This window comes from Drosophila elegans, unplaced genomic scaffold (genome assembly GCF_018152505.1).
Source record: "Drosophila elegans isolate 14027-0461.03 unplaced genomic scaffold, ASM1815250v1 contig_208, whole genome shotgun sequence".
Lineage (NCBI taxonomy): Eukaryota > Metazoa > Arthropoda > Insecta > Diptera > Drosophilidae > Drosophila > Drosophila elegans.
Genome location: NW_024545578.1, coordinates 25933709 through 25956700, shown reverse-complemented (window position 1 = coordinate 25956700; position 22992 = coordinate 25933709). Strand labels below are relative to the sequence as shown.

Here is a 22992-nt window from a genome sequence, read left to right as displayed (position 1 = left end):
TTGCATTCAAGCTTGAGCTACTGACTTCGCCAAGGCCTTTGACAAGGTTTCTCACTCTGCCTTGCATCTAAAACTTTCCAAGCTTGGGTATTCATTCTTCTTTTCTAAATTGGATCTCAAATTATTTGGCAAACCGATCCTATTTTGTTGAAGTCAGCTGGCTTGTACCTAACTCCTATGAAGCAACCTCTCGTCATCCTCAAGTACTCTTGGTCCTTTGCTCTTTGTTATTTTCATTAATGATGCGGATTACCTTAAAATTTACAAGCCAGTGAATTCCATTAATGACAGTCATTTGCTACAATCTGACTTGATCAAAATCAGTTTACTGTGTATGCAGAACAATTTGCCTCTCAACCTAAATAAATGTTATCTTGTTCGCTATTAATATTTCAACATATTTTATTAATAGCCAATCGCACTCAACACTTATTGAGATTATGGATCCTCTTTGACAGTACACTTTTGTTTATCAATCATATAAGCCATATATGTACTGCCGAAGTCATAAGCAATGTTCGGATTTGTCAAAAGAAACACTGTACTGTTTAGGGACCCATACTCAAGACAAACGGTGTTGTCTGCATTTTTGCGTTTAAGGGTGAAATATGCTTCCTTTATTTAGAACCCTTCAAGCGTTGTAGATATTAATTGAATTGAGAACCTTTGCCAGCTTACTTTGGCCAATGTTACCTACTGCATACCCGGAGTCTTGTAGATACACGTTCAATAGCGAGCTTGCTCTTTCTCAATGATATAATAATAGGTAAAATTATAGTCCCTTCCTATTAAACTCAATTAAATTTAACGTTCCAGCCAGGAATCTCCGTACCGTCATCCCAATTAACGAAAGTGCTGCGAGAACCAATTATGCGCGGAATGAGCCAAATTTAAGAGCTTTGAGAATTTTTAACTCTTTGCCAGCGAGTATTCGATTGGATTGGGGATTCAAGAACAATGTGCTTAGGCAATTGCTTAAGAAATTATTTGTAAATAATATCTAGTTTTATAGTTATGTTACCCCATAAGACAGATGAGGATTTAATCCTTTGGCGAATAAATAAATTGGGACCTTTTTCAACGCCTTTGGCAACTCCTGTTCCCAACACTACATGTGAAAGGTTCACAACTTTGATGCATAATAGATTTAGAAAATAGTAACATATTTGATTTTTTTTAAATTATTTTGTGATGGCACCTCAGAATCGCTTCGATTCTAACCTACTCGAGTTTTGTAAATCCGCCGACGAATTTGATAGAAACAAAGCAAGGGTTGTCATGGTACGAAAATAAATTATTTTCTTGGGACTTATTTTTAGCAAACACTTTTCGGTTTGTTTTTATATGGTTAGCAGTGTAAATAATCTAAGTCTACTTTAAAAATTGTTTTTGTTCTTATTACCCCTTAATTTAATGTACTTATTGTGCAAAGCGTGTTGTGTTGAGACCTTTTTATCGTCTTTTGCAACTTTTGTCCCAAACACCACTTCTAAAATGTTTGCAACACTGGTGCCTAGCAGCTGATATACGCACAAAATTTAAAATACAAAATGTACGACCCGGTTGCCAGGAATGGAAGGACTGTCGCAAGCTGGATATCATGGGCAATCCAAGGATGCCCTAAGTCGGGTCAATAAGGAAAAGAAATAGATCTTTGTCAAGATTGCAAAAGTCTGCAAAACTTTCAGTTGTTAAAGTAATTTCGAAATATTAGTTACTCACTGGCGATCTGACAAATAAAAAATGTTAGAATTGCATCTTAAATTTCGGTTATTGCGTTTAATGTCAAACAGTTGTTGTCTTCTCAACTCGTTATTTGCCAAAAGTTGCAAAAACATTGGTAAAATCAAACAAACAATCTTTGAATTATTTCGGGCAATACAGTACAATACAATACAATACACACGAGTTGTTCAGTTTCCATCACTGCCTTTAAAATAAGTAGCGGGCCAAATGTTGATCAGAGATTGGCCTGGAAAACTAAAGCAAATCATAGGTTTTTGTTAAGAGCAGTAGCGGCAGTCAGCTGTTTTATTTCCCTAGTCCCTTAGTTTTAAAACTATCTGCATAAATCTTTCCCAAAAATATTCTTTCTCTTACAGGTAGTTTAGAAGTGGAAAGGGTACTGATTATGTTCAAACCACAACTTTGATATAAAAATACCTCTTAGTAAAGTAAAAAGGTCGTGACGATCGCAATTAAATGAGTGACAGGTTCACTGTCACACGGATAATCGTTTGTTTCGATGTTCGAACTTCGAGTTGCGCCTATTGAGCAAGCATGGGCAGCTATCGATCTTTAAATTTAAAAAAGGTGCGTTCATTGTTTATAATATTATAGCATATATTAATAATATATTATAAAAATGGTAGTGATGCAAACATATAAAAAACAAAAGAAACCCGTACCATTTTGCAATTTATTTTATTGAAACAACCATTTTCTAAATTGAGGACTATTTTATTAATTTAATAGTAGTTCTATTTCCAATTTGAAATTGGGATGCATTTTAGAAAACTTCAAGATTTTTGAATAATTTGTAATCCAACCCTCTGTTTGGGTTGACTTATTTCGATTTTAGTCGATTATTGTAGGCCCTGACTTTAAACCTTTGTTTTATATTGTCAAGAAGCCTCCGAATGTCAGACGCAAAATATAGAACATTTTAGGCAATATATGCATGAACTGTGGCTGAAGTCATTAGAAGTTGATAACCAAATTACTGTAGGTTTCTTATCAGTTTTAAGTCCATCAAATGATTAAAAGTATTCTTTTATGACTTTTTAAAATTGAATTTCATAGACATCTTACATATTTACATTATACCTTTTCTATAACTTTAAAAAAATTAACTTGAGCAATGGTACACAACTAGAAATCAGTTATATACCGTATTGTACAGCCTGGAAATGGTTTGAAAACATCTTTGACAATATATTTTTGAATATAAAAAACCATTTAAGCTTTATCTTAGTTATGCTTCAATCGGTGTTCTGGTTTTCTACAAAAAATTGTACGCTGTATATGTCCGAAAACTAGTTTTTTTCCCCTTGGTTGAATGATTTTAGCTTTTTACTATATTAAGGTAGAATACCTATCTTTTCTAGCAACAATTAAGAAGATCCATTGAAAATTTTTGATTTAAGGCTCAAATGCTAGAACCCCATAAACAAAGGTGTGCTTTAAATACTTTAACTTTTACAAAGAGCTCACGCTTCCCATAAATTTAGATTTTTTTTCATTTTCAAGAATTTTTCTCGAATCCAAAACACAAAAACTATTTTTCCAATTGCAAATTCGTTATAACAAAAAAGGACAATGTTTGTTAAATTAATCTTCAGCAATACTATTATATTGACCGACCGAAAGTAGTTCCCATATCAAATGAGGGTTGATTTAAATGAAATGAACTAATTTAATAAAATGGTCAACCATTTTATGAACTGAACAAGAGAAATAATAATAATAAAAGATGACACTAATATTTTTTTGGCACTACTATTATTTTGAACGCATGTGAGCGTGTGAGCGTTAAATTTAAGAAAATTGGTATTACATCTACTTGTATACCAGTTTTCATAACACGTACTATAACATTCTCGCACTTCTTTGTGTGAGTAATTGCACGTCGAAACTGGTCAGTGTGTGTGTACCAAATGCGGTTTAACACTGTTCGTGTTCGTCTCTGCCGCCGCGCTTCTGCTGCTCTGCCGACTTGTTTAAGACTTTGCTTTTGGAATTGTTAACATGTTTTACTTAAATTCATACATGTGCATATGTTTATATGTAAAGAGCTCAACTTCCAAAGATTTCACAAGATTGCCATCGGCGCTACAGAGAACAAATTCGGTCGTTCAGAACTTGAATTTTCGACTCCCAAAGTATCGAGGTCCCGAGTCCACTTCGAGTTGTATTATTTTTTTCGGTTTGTTTTTATTTTATTAATGATTTTCTAGCTAACTAACATTTCTAAAAATGACCGCAAAAATTTTGCATCAAATACGAATTCGTCTTATCAAGAAAAAATAGTTGTGCCTCTTTTGAGCTCTGACAAGTTAGAAGGTGCGTGGACGAGTGGTTAAAGCTTTCATCTAGTGTGTGACAGGTCCCGGGTTTAATTCTCAGTCAAGGCATGTGGTTTTTCATAAAAGTATTTCGTAATTAAAATTAATAAGTAATAAGTAAATAATAAGTAATAAGTAATTTAATTATGGAATTATCAGACGTATTCCTAATCAATTTTAGCACTTCAAATGAACACAAAAAGACCGACGGGAGGGGTAATGGTCGTTTTCAAATTAAATTTCTATACATATGTATGTATAACAAACAATTAAATTCAAAGAAAATGGAAATGACACATTTAGCCTATTTATTTTGGCCGATTCTCATTTGAGAACGAAATTCTTTAAAAATAACTTATGAACTTAATTTGAGTTTTTTCGTTCTGAAAGTTTTTATTCAAACTGAGTTATTTAAACTCAAACTAATAATTTTTGATCTTGCATTTTTTTGAGTACAAATATTCTCAGATTGGGGGCAGTGTACTAGATTATTTTTGTCTGTGTCCCTTTAGAACAATTTCCTCGCGACATGTTAAAAAAAAATGGAAAATAATTCTAAATGGTTTCATAAGCTTCCGAAAAACATCAGCTCCCGATCATTTTCAAATTTTCAGGGTCCATGTATTTTGGGGTCCAACTATGAATAAATAGGCAAAAATTTGCGACAACGCAGATTTCTTGAAAAATATAGGTAGAACCATTTTTTTTTTGGTCTATAATATGAACTTTATCAAAAAACATTTAAATAAACGTTGAAGATATAGTTGAAATACACACATCATGTTTTGTCACTTTTTTGCGCAAGGTTTATATTTTACGAGAAAAATTAAGAAATATGTTGCCTTCAAACCGTCATTTTAAAATGAGCGCTCAATTAATTGGACCGGTCTGGCGTTACCAAACTTTTATTGATATTTTACAAAACTATAGTTTATTTGCTCATCTCTAGCGCTTGACTGTGATCTGCATTTGTTGCGTGACATTGTCTTAATTCATAAAACACGTAAATGTTCTAGGCATACAAAAGTTATGATTTTCAATGAAGGAAGAAAATACATCTTTGTTGAGTTTAGATGTTTAAAAGGAAATATTATGACAACACAAAGACCGAAGCAGAAAACACTTGGTTCGAGAGTTGCATGATGATAAAACAAGAAAGAAAGCAAACTTCGGCAAGCTGAAGATCATATACCCTTGCAGCTATTGCAAGAATTAAACATTTTTGAAAACATTAAAATTATGATTCACTTGCGTACATGTATAAAAACATTGAAGTTATGATGATTTGCAGCTCTATTATTAGATGTTATTTTATATATTTATATTATTTCTATGGGAGCTATATGCTATAGTCGTCCGATTTTGATGAAATTTAAACCGTAAATCGAAAATATTTAACCAATACTAATTATCGAAGAACTAAACAAAAAATTAAAAAACAGCAAAGCTATAATTTTTTTCATTTATTTTTCCGATTGTTCCTATGGGAGCTATATGCTATAGTCGTCCGATTTTGATGAAATTTAAATCGTAAATCGGAAATATTTAACCATTACTAAATGTCGAAGAACTAAACAAAAAAATTAAAAAAACAGCAAAGTTATAATTTTTTTCATTTATTTTTCCGATTGTTCCTATGGGAGCTATATGCTATAGTCGTCCGATCCGGCTCGTTCCGACTTATATACTACCTGCAATAGAAAGACAACTTTTGGGAAAGTTTCATGCAGATAGCTTTAAAACTGAGAGACTAGTTTGCATATAAACGGACGGACAGACGGACAGACTGACAGACGGACAGACGGACGGACAGACGGACATGGCTAGATCGACTCTCCTAGTGATGCTGATCAATAATATATATACTTTATGGGATCGGAGATGTCTCCTTCACTGCGTTGCAAACTTGAGACTTAAATTTTAATATCCTCTGCAAGGGTATAAATAAGAAACTATTTTGGTCGATTGTTTGTTAGATATTCACTTTACCGAAACAAGTTGGAAGTCTGAAAATGTGTATTTCAATTAGATCTATAACTTTTGTGATGATGATTTTGCAAGAAATTGTCAAAAAAAAAACGAATATATCAGTTTTTAGCTATTTTTTCCAAGAAATTGGTATTGTCGCAAACTTTGACCATCATCAAAAAACCACCGTACTCTCCAGATATGGCCCCGTGTGACTTTTTCCTTTTTCCAAAACTCAAATTACCACTTCGTGGAAACGCATTGAAGACATCAAAACTAATTCGCAACGCGAACTGAAGGCCATCCCGGAATAAAGCTTTTAAAAGTGTTTCGATGATTGGATTGTTTAGTTGGAAGAAGTGTATTGCCTCAGAAGGGGCCTATTTTGAAGGGGATATAATAAATTTAGATGATTGATGAGTTTTTTGTATTTTATTTCAAATTTCTGGGCACTTATTTGACAGAATGTAAACTAAACAAAATTAAGTTTCGGGTTTTGCTATGAAACAAGGATAATTCGAACTCAAAACGAAAGTGTTTAGTGTTTTCTTTGAAGTGTTTTGTGCTTTATTTTGATATTGCGTGCCCAGCTCACTGCATTTAAGTTAAATTTAACAAAATATAAGTAGTTTACAAAAGGCAATACGTCCTTAATGGCAATTTTGTGAAATCTTTCTTTTTGAAATCTTTCTTTAATAAACAAGTCAGTTTTTGGACTATGTTGTTGTTACGAAAGTAGTTTTTAGTTTATTTTTTTATTGAGTGTGCTGTAAGGTCTACGTTAATATAAAATTTGTTATTACAAGATATGTAGTGTATTTTTCTTATACCTGGAACCTGCGCAACAATTTCCATTTTTCCTGCAATGGTATGTTTAAATTATTGAGACGTAGCAAAATAGTTCCATTCAATGTTTTCGCAGCCAAAATAGTAAAAAAAATCTATTAATTAACGGACGATAATTTTTTTTTAATTGCGAGCTGCTGCCATCAGAATAGTTGCAACAACCTTGACTCGGAAAAATACATAAAAAATCAGAGAGCATATAACAATATTTTTTTTAGATATAAGTTTATAATTTTAAATCACTTGCTTTATTTATTTTTAGTTTAAATATAATCTACATACAAAAAAATACTATGTTTTAAGTGTTGTAAACAAATTTTCAGCATTGAAAGCTAACTTCATCCTTTTAAGCACCATCATGGATTAAAAACAATTCAACGCTTTCAAATGTGTAATAAACGATTGTGATCAAGAATATTCTCTTTTGATACCGACACCCCCAGATGCTTATAAGATTATATATTAACTCCCAGTTGCCCTAAAACTGGTTCTTTAATGAAACATTTCATGTTTGAGGAGAATTTATAAAGCCTAGAAGAAAATATATTGTCAGTATTTCAAGTTATATGCAAAATATAGTTTCTGGAGGAATGATATTTTTAGAACAAAAGAAAGTATAAACAGACAGTTATTTTTTAAAATTACCTAAAGAGTTTCAGCTTTAAACCGATTCCTTTCTAAATTTTTCTTCAAAACCGTTTAATAATATTTGCACAGAGCAATAGATTTTTAAAAAGAATTTTTGGGATGAGCAATTTGAAAACCAATTGTTTTTAGAATCAACAATGAAGTTCAGAAAGTAAAAAAAAACTTTAAGTTCACTCTAGCTGCCGGTAATATTAAGTACATCCCTGAATGCCTATCGAATTTCAGATTAAAAAGTTTTTCAAATTAAATATATTAAAACACTCCGAACTAGATTTTCTCAATACACTTATTCCGACTCATGTAAAAAAAGTTGTCATTTTAAAGGCGAATTAGTAATTCCCATATTTTGGTTTCTCGATGGATTCGAAGTCAAATATATATTAGTTAGCAAGGCCGGGGCACATTGGGAGAAACGGCTGGTTTTACAGTGATTATATAATAACTTATGCAAAAAACTAAGAAATATTTTGACCGATAATTTCGTAGATTTATATATGGTAATTCAAAATGGTCATAGAACTTTTGTTTGCTTAACTGTAAATTTAAAAAAAAAATCGAATATCGGGCTTACTGCTCTTTTTGATTTCCGGTCCGGTGCTCTTTTACCTGATTCCAATGAATTTCTTAACGTACTTTTTTTTAAACTTTTTTGTTTAATATTTATAACTTAAGAAATAACTATTTTAAATTTTATTTTATAATCTATTTTATAACGACCTCCCCAACACAAAGAAAATTAATTCAGAATTCTAAAACAAGTGCTTAAAATTTGTTGAAATTGAGAAACGATATAGAATACTTTTGTATTGTTTAAATATACCAAAAAAAGTATTTTTTAATTAACTTTTGAAAGGAGCATTGAACCCAAGTAAATTTCGACGCTTATTTAAATTTAAACTGTGTTAAAAAAGTGTAATATTTTATCAACCCAAGCTCAGGAACTCCACTTAAAAAAATGTTTAGTGTGTCACTTTCACTGCCCGTTTTCCTCAACCAATCATTTTTCCTAAAGTCTTGGTATGCAATTCTTATTCATTTAGCGATACCTTTCGATCGGTGTATTACTCGTCACGATCGGACCATCAAAGCAGATTTTCAATTCTGCGGCTATCTATAGTAGTCTCCGATACACACGCTCTTGTCGTGCATCGTCAATACATGTTTTGCCGTTCATCGTATGCGTGCCGACCAGTGCTGTGGATATTCTCCACAGTTTTTTGAAAGCACATGCATTTTCCATATGTCTTACTGAAAAAAGAAATCGCTTGGGTTTTGAACCTTGAAATATGTTGTTTTATAAATAATATGCAGAGGGTATTATAATTTCAGTTAGACAGTCGATTAAGCCTCGTCCGTCTGACCGTCCGCATGTCCGTCTACGCAAACTAATCTCTTAGTTTTCGGTCATGAAACTTACACCAAAGTTGTCTTCCTGTTGCAGGTAGTATATAAGTCGGAACGAACCGGATCGGAAGACTTTAACATATAGCTCTCATAGAAACAATCGAGATATAAGAATTTTTTTTTGCGCGGTGTCTCACGGTTTACCCCCGCCCATCCGACTGTGGGGCGCAGTCGTGTGTCGTACGGCACGATTCTCGAGAGGATAGACGCGAGATGTAAAAATAATGATAGAAGCCCGGGGAAAAAGTAAGATTTAAATTTGCTTTAGTGACGTAAGGGTTAAACATTTCAAGAGCGAAAGTGAGTGAGAATTAGATATTATAGGGTAAACTCTATTATATCAGAACATAATTCACTGAAAGGCTCATGCAAGTCATAATTAGAACTACAATGAATTCATATTAGGGGAATTTAATTTCAACTTAATCTACTTGACACAGTGAAGGTAAGACGACCCATCAAATCAGTCTCAATGCGTACAAGGTTATAAATAAAAAAAGTTTGAATAAAATATTTATCAGGCCTGTTCCAGTTTTCACTTCCGAAAGATTCACACGGAATCTAAATTCCCTCTGTAAATTATCTGTTAGCTTCCGTAAAAATCTCACGGAAACTTTTCGTCAAGCATTTGGCTGACGGATTCAGATCCGCAAGAACAGAAATTAATTCTTTTAAAATATTTTGCGATAACTTAAAGTGCAAATGATATTTTTACCTTATTCTTTGATGTATTAAGAACCTTGTTGCATAACAGTTGTGGTTATTAGCAACATATTTGACTTTTTAAAAATTATCTTGTGATGGCACCTCAGAATCCCTTCGAATTTAAGCTAATGTATTTTTGCAAATCCGCCGCCCCTGTTCTAGTTTCTGAACGATTTGATAGAAACAAAGCAATGGTTGTCATGGTACGAAAAAAAAGAATTATTTTTTTAGGACTTATTTTTAGCAAGCGCTTTTCTGTTTGATTTTATATGGTTAAGTTTTCTAGATTTAGCTTAGGAACAGCAGCGGGCCAAATGTTAATAAGAGATTTGCCTGGAAAACTTAGGCAAATCATAGGCTTTTGTTAAAAGTAATAGCGGTAGTCAGCTGTTTTATTTTTGCACCAAATAGAAATTTGCTAGCAAGCAAGGGAACTTTGCTTATGTTAAAGGGAAATCCGCCAATGTTAACGAATTCAATTCTGAGTGAAAACTGGATCAGGCCTGTATATTTTTTAATTGAAAAACAAAAATTAATAAAAATATATAGTTTTTTGTACGAAAGAACTTAACCTCTTAACGAGGTTTTCTTTGTTTAAAAATATATTGGTACCAAACCCGGTCGAATTTTAAAAGTTCGTCATTTAACATTCTATATATGGGTATGGAATCACATTGTTTGCCTCATTCATTGACGGATTCATAGAAGCTCACACTGCCTTTTTAACGTTAAATTCAAACTTTATTGTTTTGTTTTTATATTGTGTTTATCCCGCAAATTTTAACGTTTAAAGGTTTTAAGTTGTTACCCTTAAATGGTAAAAAATATTTCGTATACATTTAAGCCCCGCTCTTTCAATCCGTTTTGTCGTCAACTCCAATTGTACTTTTTAAATACAATTCTGCTCATTGATGTATCGGCCCCGGTTGTATTTTATCTAACGATATTTTTTACCCAATTTCGTCTAGACTTTTACTATTGGGTATCGGGTTCTGTAAATTTTCTTCAATCATTGCTCTTTGGAATCGTCATACGTTTGTGTTGCTCACACTTATAGTCGTATAGTTAAAACAACATAATTGAGCAATGAATGAGGCAAACAATTAGTGTCATAAGCCCATTATTAGTTGACATTAGATCTCTTAAAAGCCTATTCGAACAGGCGTCTTTTCTGCAATAGCGTTCACTTTGTCAAAACTCTCTCTAGTTTATCCAAACCAAAGTCGGAAAATATTTATAATTTTTACATTTTTATTTCTAGAAAAAAATTAGGAAAGAGATTTAATTGATTACAGCATACACTTTAGTATAAGAAACAACAAATCAAAATATATGTAAATAACTACAAAATACTAAGTGGTTTACGATTTATCAACTTCTAAAAACGACATCTTTTGGTGCCCGAGGTGCCAATAATAGTCAAATAATTGACCCAAATTAAATTTTTTATATTTTTTTGTGTTCATCCTTGCATCTGGATATTCAAAAGCTTAATAGACTTTTATATATTAATCAAATATTTAAAATGTCTTATCATGGCGTCAAACGGTTCTTTAGTATATACATTATTTTATGTTTTGTGCATGTATTTTAGTTCTCGTTTGAGAAGAAATGAGAGAAGCTTACTTTTGGGCTTCCCGCGCGAAACCGGCGGGAGATTTTAGTAGTTAATTAATAAAAAAATCTATTTTTAAAAATATCACTTCATTTTTGGAGGGTATCCGAAAGTAATTCTAAAGCAAAGTATCCCATTGCGAAATAATGAATTTTTTTAAGTTTAAGTCGATATCTGAGAAAAAATGAGAAATCCAGCATTGCTTTGTTTTTTACTGGAAATTTTAATCAATTTCAGATAATTCACAAGCATTTCGATCAGCTAAATATTCACTAGATTTTTGTGATTTTTATTCAATATCGAATGAACTTGCATCTTTAAAACTATGCCAAAAAAATCATTCCAATCTTATCTTTTTTAAATGTGGGTATTAATAATAAATAAATAATAAACAAAGAGCGCGAAAAACAGGCATATTTACGTTGACATACAGAAGGAATTGATGGACCAGGAGGTCCCCATAGCATTTATCATAGGCCAACATCAGTGAATAAATCATAATGTGAGGAACAAATTTTCACTTGTTGATGTCAAAACTGTACTTAGATTTGCGTTGATTTCCAATTAATTGGCGGAAAATTAAATTTTTGTACTCTCTTTTTCTTTTTAGGTTTATTACTTTTCGTAGGCCGACTTGCTGCTTTCGAAACAGCGGGTGAATATTTGCACACAATGAAACTGCAATTTAATAAAAAAGGAAGCAACTTCGAAATATATATACCCTCGGAGCTATTTCAAAAATTAAATATTTTTGAAACCATTAAAATTATGATTGACTGTGTATATGTTTAAAAGCATTGAAGCTATTATGATTTGCAGCTCCATTATTCTATAGGATATCTTTTTCCGATTTCAATAGAATTAAAAGCGTAATTCTGCACTATCACGTTATAACTAAATCAAAAAAAAAATTTAATTTTTAAATTAAAAAATATAAAAGTTAAATTTAAATTTAAAAAAATTGGCAGCTATATAATAAGTCCTCCGATTTCGATGAAATTTAAACCGTAATTCTAAAATACCATTACTATATGTCGAAGAACTAAAAAAAATTAAAAAAAAAAAAAAAAATTTATAAGTTTGTATATATCTTTCCGATTGTTCCTATGGAAGCTATATGCTACAGTCGTCCGATTCGGCTCGTTCCGACTTATATACTACCTGCAATTAAAAGACAACATTTGCGAACGTTTCATGCAGATAGCTGCAAAACTGAGAGACTAGTTTGCGTAGAAATGGACAGACTAGCAGACAGACGGACAGATCGATGCGGATCATGAATATGTATACCTTACAGGGTCGGAAATGTCTCCTTGTCTGCGTTGCAAACTTATGACTGAAATTATAATACCCTATGCTAGGTATTACTAGGTTACTCTTCGAGTAACGGCTATTAAAATTAAGTAAAAATAGAAGGGACTTGTTAAAGTAAGTATGGGCCAGTTCCATGAAATAAAAACAAACTTTTCGCAAAATGTTGATTGACCTAGTCTTTGAAACTAGCGTCGAAACCGGAGTAAGCATCAGGATGTAAGGCCGTGTGCTCACAAATAGTTGCAGCGCCAAAGTCAATTCAATTTATCGCCAACCCATTACTAAGGGTGCTAGATATACAACATTGTAGGGCTCGTTTTTCGTAGCTCAATGCAGTTGGGTCGAAAAAAATCGATTTTTTGCCCACCTCCAGTTTTCAAAATATGGAAAGTTCGAAAACTTTCGAAAACCTAAACATTGACTTTCCACAATTTTTTTTATTCTTTTAATCGTTAGCCCACCTTTTAGAATTTTGCAAAGTAAAAACTTTAGAAAATGTGGAACTTTTATGTTTTCATCATTTTTATCCAATAAAGAATCATTTGCCGACGGCATAAAAATAGTTTTTCAAAAAAACTTTTTTTAAGGGGAAAAAGTTTTTAGTTTGCAAAATTATTAAGAGGGGGCCAACGTAAGCAAACGATTCTTTTGTGATTAAAAAAATGGGTTTTCAAAAATTTTCGAACTTTCCATATTTTGAAAACTGTTGTGCAAAAAAAACTAATTGGTGGGCAAAAATGGGCAAACGATTACGCTTTTCAAATTTCAAAAATTCAGTTTTTCTTTACAATTTGGTGAAAATTTAATTTAAGAAAACACTACGTTTTCGAGAAAATCGCATAACGTTCTCAGATATTTGTTGGGCAGTAGACAGTGCGCCAACTCCAGAACAAGAACTACTCACAAAACTTATCGATCGAAACCGGACCTTAGGGGGTATTCTGGTCTAGAAGCCTGCATTTTGGGCATTTTTTAAATAAAGATTTTAAAAAATGAAAAATTATTTTAAAATACAGTTTTTTATATGCTTTTTATTGACATTTTAAGAATGCAATATAATTAATAACAAAAAAGAAAACAAATAAAATTCGGCGAGATACAGGCCGGTAGACGGGAGTCTTCAAAAACAAAGGAGTGTCCTGGTTGACATGAGATCAAAAAAAAAATCAAACATAACCAATTTTTTCGACCTTTTCGAGTTTTTTGAAAACACTTATAATCAAAATTTATTTAAGTCTGAGGCTATATTTCAAATTTTCAAGGAATCGGTTCAGTAGAACTTGAAATATTGTGTCAACCACCTCATAAAAAGTTGTTTGGAGAAAAACGCGTTTAAAGATTATGAAACAATTCTTATGGCTCGGAAACCAACGAAACAACGATTTTTTTCAAATTTCTAGATCAGAATAGCCCCTTAATTGGTGATACTTCGGCGGCTGGTTTAAATTATCGGAAGCCTTAATTAATTTGTGCAATATATTGAGGTACATGTACAGCATGGTGGTATTATTTTCCTGAATAATTTAATAAACAGTTCATTAAGTTTTCCTTAAGTTTTCGAGAAAGTTGCTTCATCGCTATCTTTATTTAATTTGTGCAAGATATTGAGATATACAGCATTGTAGGGCTCATTTTCCAAAAAAAAAAAGGTAATCATTTTATGAAAATAAGAAAGGAACATGGAAATTCAGTGAAACCACTAAACGAAGAATGAATTTCGATTATGTTAAAGGGATTTCCCGAAAAAGATATCAAACTCACTTCCGAGTGAAAACTAAAAGAGACCTGATAGAAAGTAGTAATAAAGATAAGATATTTCTATTTGTATCCTTTGCGTATCCAAATGACCGGATCGACGAATAAACTTCCATAAATAATAAATGTGCGAAATATTGTATTTTAGTTTGCTTGTAACCTATATATGTTTATGTATATTTATATTCTATGTTTGTACACATGGAAAGTAAACCAAGAAATAAGAAAATTTCATTGCGCGCTATTTCTAAAAATGGATTCGGGCGTGATGTAATTTTTTTTAGCCCGACCTCTGTTCAGCCGGCACTGATGTATATATATCCTCGCATGCGCTTGATATATGTACATTCGTTTATATATGTGTACGCGTTGTATGTGAACACTCGTTGGTATAAAAATATTCTCTATGTATTTCGTTTAAAATAAACACTGTTTCGAGATTCGCTCATTTCAAAAAAATATGCACATGTTGTCCAATATTTTTCAAAAGATTTTTTTATGAACAAATAATCTTTATATAGATGATTTACTTGTTGCTGACACATCACCTATGGTTTGAATGTTATGGTTAATACGCTTATTTCACTGCGAATCACAAACATTTAAGCCACGTTTAAAACTTTTTTAAAACTTGATAAAGGATAAGCTTAGAATTTTTGTATATGATTTAATTAATTTTGTAGAGGAAATTCCAAACACACGATTTATTTTTGTTTGGAGAGTAGCAATCACAAGAATTTTTATTTCGCTGGCTTGTATTGCCCTCTCTTATATTTTCCTTTGCACTTTATTTACCCTCTCATTTTCTCACAAGTGGTTATTATGGCAATTTTATTGTAATCAAGATAGCGATTTCCTGTTCATTTTTAATTCTCCTACACTCACGTTGCTTTTAAGTTAGCTTTTTGGCGTTTTCCACTTTAAGCGACCGCCCAAGTAATGAATATTTAGTTGGGCTCCCGTTCACACGCGTTTCAATGGCTTCAGCCCGGTTTATACAGCGGGTCGTTGTTAAGAGCGGTTTCTTGGCGTTCTCGGCGTTCTACACGTTCGACGTTCAAAATGAAACTGAAACAAACCTCAAGATGGCAAGACAGCCAACGCCAAAGAGCCAAATGCCAGCCAGAAACGACAGCGAGGCAGGGAATCAACCCCTAATGTGGCGTCGGCATTCGGCTTCCTTGCAGCTGCTAGCGTTTCGGACAAGTGTTTGGGACAAATACGTCAGCCCATGTAAGCCGGTTCTTGCCGACTTTTTAGCGACTGTTGCTGTTAATTCGACAACGAAACTGTAGTTGCAATTTCCCACGACTTTTGCCAGATGTGGTAATTGGATAACCAAATAAATCATTGCCGTGAATTGCGTAAAACTAGAATGCTTCGAGTTATTACCTCATGATTAAAGCTTTTTTTTTAGAATAAACAAGAGAAAATTCTAAAATGATTTTAGACAACTGCATACCACAGCTTGGTATATATAACACTGTGCAACATTTTAAGGGCTTTGGAGATTACTGGATTTCCCGTGAAAACCAATTTGAAGTTTGCTGGCCTGGCACCTTTTTGGATATGAAAGCAATTTTAAATACCCTTGCAGAGGGTATTATACTTTCAGTCAGAAGTTTGCAACGCAGTAATGGAGACATTTCCGACCCTATAATGTATATATATTCTATATTGAAGGTAGTATATAAGTCGGACGACTATAGCATATAGCTCCCATAGGAACAATCGGAAAAATCAATTAACAAATTTATAACTTTGCTGTTTTTTAATAATTTTTTTTAGTTCTTTGACATATAGTAATGGTTAAATATTTCAGAAGTACGTGCAATACAGCCCGTTACGAGTTATGTACAGTGAACACAAAATTTATTCGGACACCCGAGATTTTTAACTTTATTGTTAAAAGCACAACCAAAAACTAACGTAAACACAAATTTAATATTTCATTCTGAAGATTAACAGGATATATTAAAAAAAAAGTTTCAATGTTAACATCAGTAATTTTTTCAAATTGTGCTAAAAAGTATTTTTTTTTTAAACAAGAAAGAAAGCAATCTTCGGCAAGCCGAAGTTCATATACCCTTGCAGCTATTGCAAGAATTTAACATTTTTGAAAGCATTAAAATTATGATTTACTGCGTATATGTTTAAAAACATTGAAGCTATGATGATTAGCAGCTCAATTATTTGATAGTTATTTTATATATTTCTATTATTTCTATCGGAGCTATATGATATAGACGTCCGATTTTGATAAAATCTAAACCATAATTCTGAAATATTTAACCATTACGAAATGTCGAAGGACTTAACAAAAAATTAAAAAACGGCAAAGTTCAAATTTTTTTTCATTTATTTTTCCGATTGTTCCTATGGGAGCTATATGCTATAGTCGTCTGATTTTGATGAAATTGAAACCATAACTCTGAAATATTTAACCATTACTAAATGTCGAAGAACTAAACAAAAAATTAAAAAACAGCAAAGTTATCATTTTTTTTCATTTATTTTTCCAATTGTTCCTATGGGAGCTATATGCTATAGTCGTTCCGACATATATACTACCTGCAATAGAAAGACAACTTTTGGGAAAGTTTCATGCAGAAAGCTTTAAAACTGAGAGACTAGTTTGCATATAAACGGTCGGGCAGACGGACAGACAGACGGACATGGCTAGATTGACTCTACTAGTGATGCTGATCAAGAATACATATACTTTATAGGATCTCCTTCACTGCGTTGCAAACTTCTGACTGAAATTATAATACCCTCTGCAAGGGTATAAAAATTATTCAAACACTTTTAAGAATTCCAAATGAAAAGATCTTTACAATTTTTTAAATATTTAAATAATCTTTCCTTAGCACCAATCACTGCTTTTAAACCTCGACCCATGCTTTTTATTAGGTTGCTCGGTTCTATTGCGCTTATTTGGCCCCATCCAACTATGTAGCAACGACGCTTCCAAGAAATATTGCGCTGCCTAATCCTTTCTCAAGTATATCCCAAACATGTTCAATGGGATTAAAACCTGGAGATTGGGGAGGTGTTTTACCAAATACAAAGAATGTTTATATTCATCCTTTTCCTATTATCGTTGATAAAGACCATTTTTCCAACTCCACCCGCAGCTACGCACCCCCAAACCATAACGTTTCAGCCACCATGCTTCACAGTTGGAATCAAGTTCTTCTCCATCATGGCTTTATTTGCTTTTCTCCAAACTTAAGAGGGAACATAATGTCCGGATATGTAAAATTTAGATTCGTCACTAAATAGCACGGTCTCCCAAGACGAATCTGGTTTGTTTACTTGCAGTTTTCCGAACTCCAAACGCTTTAATGGCAGAAATAAATTGCTTTCGACGAGCAACTCTACCATGTGTAGGTCGTTTCGAATGGTTTTGGCGCAATTTTTTTTTTTTTGTTGCTTCCTCTTCATTTTTCCGAATTGTTGTAGATGTTTTTCTCGGATTTTGCATGACTGTAGACACAACTTATTATTCCTATTGTGCCTATGGGAACTATATGCTTTAGTCGTATAGTTTCATGCAGATATCATTAAATCTGGGATACTAGTTTGCGTAGAAACCGGCGGACAGACGGACATGGCTAGATCGACTCTCCTAGTGATTCTGATCAAGAATATAAATACTTTATAGGGTCGGAAATGTCTCCTTCACTGCGTTGCAAACCTCTGACTGAAATTATAATATACTCTGCAAGGGTGTAAAAATTGGAACAAAACAAAAAGATTTGAGTCTCATTTTCACTACCAACTGAACAGGAAAATCAAGGTTGAATTTTTAGATTTATTTATTTTTTATTTTATTGAATATTTTAGCCCAGCGCTAAGAGCATATGCTTATTGTTAAGGCACTTGTTATTATAGTATGTATGAAAAAATTACATATTATATAAACATTATTGACTTAATTCTAACACCTATAAACTATCTTATTGGAAAGAATTTTATAAAATTTAAATGTATATGCTTATTTTTCTAATAATATTTATTATTTGTAAATTTTTTTTACTTTATTTTTAAATAGAGTTGCTCTCTTAATTGTTTTAAGTTCGAGTGGTAGACTGTTTCATAATCGGATTGCATTGACGTAGAACTGCCTCTCCGAGCAAAGAGATCGACTGCGAAGGCATATATAGTTATTAGTTCGTTGAGATATTTCAGGAATAAGCATGCTGCTTAGGTACATTGGTTCGTGGCTGGTCACATTTTTATAGAAGTAATTTATTGATTTATATTTAATCCATGAGTTTAAATTAAGGTCAAGAATTTTATTAGTCAATTAAACACATTGAGATAAATGATAATGTTATTTTGCCCACGTCTCTCGAGTCGCAATGACCAAATATTTCAACATCGTAGAATTGTGTATGAACGAGGATGGCTTTGGCGATTAGCAGCTTTGTATCTACTGGCAGGAATAATTTTGTATCGGAAAGTTTTCGTAGCTCGCCATATGTTCGCCCGGTTGCTGGTCCTATGTGCTTGCTTCAAGACAATATGTAGCTGAATGTAATTCCCAAATTTACTGCGTGTTCTACGTATTCAATAAAAGTATTGTTTATAAATAAATTCTGTAGAGTTGAAGTAACAACGGGTCTTTTGCCGATGACAATACATTTTGATATTTTTTGGGTTTATTTCCAAGTCATTTTCTTTTGTTTATTTCTTTATTACAGATAACATTCTACAGCTTCAACTCACACACACCTGTATTTCTTTAACTGGACTACTAACATAGATTTGTACGTCATCAGCGTATAAATGCACTTCACATTCGGACAGGACATTGGGTAAATCGTTTACATAGATGGCGAACAACAGACGACCTAGTACGGATAACTGTGGAATTCCCCTTTACACATGCTTAAAATTGGAAATATTATTTTCCGCTGATACGGCTTGAAGTCTGTTGAAAAAATAAGACTTAATTAACCTGACTGCAGTTCTTGAAAAATTGAAAAGATTTCTTAGTTAAGTACTAAGAATGTCGTGATTCACAGAATCGAAGGCCTTGGTCGATTTGCTGGCGAATATCCTCTACCATGTCAGTTACGAAACCTTGACTGTTTATTGTGCAGAAAAGAGTTGCTTTCTAGGAAACATTAAATTGAATACAGACGTAAGGTTTTCAATAACTTCGGAAAGAAAAAATTGGATGAAAATTGGTCTAAAGTCATTGTTGGCCTTTGGTATCGGAATTATTTTTGCCCTTTTCCATACCGTCGGAAAAGAAGAAATATAAACTATTTCTAGAAATGTTAAAGATGAAGGTTATACATGGCAAAATAAACGGTAGTACTATTTTTAAAAACTTTGGGTTAATATTGTCTAGAACTTCAGCGCTGGACTTTACTTCAAGAATACAAGCAAGGACATTACATTGTCTTGAAGCCGTTAATCATTCGATCGTTCCTATGGCAGCTATATGATATCGTTTTCCGATTTTAATAAAATTAAAAGCGCAATTTTGAATATTAAATCATTTCTAGGTCGCTGCTCGGCCGCTGATTGTCGGTAATAGCTAAAGAAGAGAGACAGAACGAAAGAACTGTAAGCGGGGGTTAGGGGAGCTGCACAGACTTAGCTTCTAGTGTTGTCTATGCAGCTCGACAGATGGCGCCACCTTAACTTCGAATGTTTTGTAGAAGGAATACTTGAAGTTTGTTGGCTGAGTAACGGGTATTTAATAGTCGGGAAACATAACTATAGCCTTTCTTCCTGTTTCAAATATTTTCCGGATTGCTCCCATTGTTTTAACTACTACCTATAGCTTTAAGACTGATAGGTCAGTTTGCGTAGAAACGAGTGGACAAACAGACGCGAATAGCTAGATCGACTCTCCTAGTAATGCTTATAGGTTCGGGAATGATTACTTCTGACTTAAATAAAAATAACATTTTTACGGATATCAAAATTAACAAGAAAGAAAGCAAACTTCGGCAAGCCGAAGTTCACATACCCTTGCAGTTATTGCAAGAATTAAATATTTTTGAAAACATTAAAATTATGATTTACTTGCGAATGTATTTGTTTAAAAACATTGAAGCTATGATGATTTGCAGATCAATTATTAGATAGTTACTTTATATATTTTTATTATTTCTATGGGAGCTATATGATAAAGTCGTCCGATTTTGAAAAAATTTTAACCATAATTCATTACTATATGTCGAAGAACTAAAAAAAAATTTAAAAAACAGCAAAGTTCAAATTTTTTTTGTATTTTTTTTTCCGATTGTTCCTATGGGAGCTATGTGATATAGTCGTCCGATTTTAATGAAATTTAAAACATAACTTTGAAATATTTAACCATTACTATATGTCGAAGAACTAAAGAAAAAAGTTAAGAAACAGCAAAGTTATAGTTTTTTTTGTATTTTTTTCAGATTTTTCCTATGGGAGCTATATGATATAGTGGTCCGATTTTGATGAAATTTAACCCGTAATTCTGAAATATTCAACCATTACTAAATGTCGACGAACTAAAAAAGAAATTAAAAAACAGCAAAGTTATAATTTTTTTTTATTTATTTTTCCGATTGTTCCTATGGGAGCTATATGCTATAGTCGTTCCGACTTATATACTACCTGCAATAGAAAGACAACTTTTGGGAAAGTTTCATGCAGATAGCTTTAAAACTGAGAGACTAGTTTGCATAGAAACGGACGGACAGACGGATAGATGGACAGACGAACATGGCTAGATCGACTCGCCTAGTGATGCTGATCAAGAATATATATACTTTAAAGGGTCGGAAATGTCTCCTTCACTGCGTTGCAAACTTCTGACTGAAATTATAATACCCTCTGCAAGGGTATAACTAGAAAGTGATCTGGCTCCCAGAAGAACGTTCAATTTATCATAACCTCCCTGTTTTCAAAGAATTTGATTAAATCTAACTAGCTTTTTTGCAGAGTATCTGATTTCATAAAGGTTTTCTTAAATTCAGAATGGTTTTAAATATAATTGTTAAACAATAATTAATAAATTAATAAATTTAGTTAAAATGTTTCTTCCTTTCGCCAGAAAACATTTTTTTTTTTTATTATATTTTCGGTGGTGCATACTTTTAGGACGAAATTCTTGCTAGGGCAGCGTTAACTGATCTAAGCTGAGAAAGGTTGCAGTTTTTGTGCTTAATAACTTTCGAAAACATTCATGTAAAAATACTTCATATATCTCAAGTGCTATAAACATAAAAAGGTAAACAAGAATCGGCTGTAACAATTTTTAATAATTTGTAATAAAGTTAAAAGAAGACAAGGTAAAAGTACTTATTTTTAATTATTTTATTAAGACCAATTATGTTAAGGCAACGTGACTAGCATTGGACAATACCTGTTCAGTGACATTCTACTTTACTAGTTTAAAAGTTATAGCCGTGCAAAGTTAAGCTATTTTTAGCGGTTTCCCGCTAAATAAGCTGGTTTCTCAAAATATTTTTGACGACCGACCCAACACATGAAAAATTATTCCAGAATTGTAAAACAAGTCCTTAAAATTTTTTGAAACTGAAAAACAGGCGACGAAAAATTTTCTTTGTGAGATACAGCCTAGTACTCAGATCGACAAAATCCGAACGCCAGCTATGAGAGAGCGAGCGAGTGGCAAATAACCGGCGTACACTTTTCGTCAGTGACTTCTTTCACCCCGGTACTCAGATCGACGAAAATAATACCAGAAAATTGCAAAGCGTTGCCAGATTTCTCTGGGTGAAAGTACGACAGGCCCCGCCAAAAAGAATAAAAAATTTAATCTTTTCAGGTTGGAGTTGGCAGTGCATAGATTTGTCGGATCAAAAAATGGACGGAAAAAACCATAAAAAAATTCTGAAAAACGTTAAAAAATAATACAATGCTGACTACAAGTATTCCCGATCCATTTATATGCAACTTTTGTTAAACACTGGTTAAATTTGAATTTTTTTCCGTTTGTCAACAAGGTCAGCTGGCTGAAGGTAAGACCATAAGACTGTAAAACCTCTGTCACACTAGAAAAAATAAACTTTTTACGCTGTCGTAACCATTCGTCGATCTGAGTAGTAGGCATAAACCAAAAAAAATATTTTTTAATAACTTTTGAACGGAGCATTGAAACAAAACAAATTGTCATTCGACGCGTCTTTTCAACAAAATTTATTAATTTTTTTATTTCCACCAGGAGCTCAAGAACAAAATAAAATTTAAGTTTGTCACACTTATTTACTTATTTTACTTACTTATATCTCGGTACGCATGGACCATCACAGCAGATTTTCAATTCTGCGTCACTACATATTTTCTGCCGTCCAAAGTGATAACAGGAAGACTTACCCCAAAAAGTAACTAACTAAGAAAGTCCTTTCTAAAAATTCTCAGCCTGACCATAAAATGAATTAACCTTACAAAATAAAAATGTTTACTAAAATCTAGAAATAATTTTCGAAAATGTGGTACCCTGACCCAAAAATGAAACTAACCCTAAAAAAATACAAATAATCCTCGCTCGACAAGCTCCTAGCATAGGTGTCTAACTACCAATCTAAGCAACTCGCGTTCACGCGACACCCGGGTTCGATTCCCACCGACGGTCCAATAAAAATTTACGTTTTTGTCGGATAGATACTTTATGAGAATTTACTTATATGAACTTAAATATCC

General features: G+C 32.7%; 1 protein-coding gene across 16 annotated transcripts in view; it reads right to left on the bottom strand.

The window, feature by feature from the left end:
- LOC108136874 (hemicentin-1) overlaps positions 1 to 15392 on the bottom strand; it is a 160477-nt gene extending 145085 nt beyond the window's left edge. For 13 of the 16 annotated variants that reach the window (XR_005977235.1, XR_005977236.1, XM_041708293.1 and 10 more), the window contains exon 1: positions 15205 to 15392. The gene's annotated coding sequence lies outside the window, so the exon portion shown is untranslated. The other 3 variants (XM_041708294.1, XM_041708295.1, XM_041708284.1) reach the window with 2 other exon arrangements.
- Positions 15393 to 22992: the final 7600 nt, after the last annotated feature.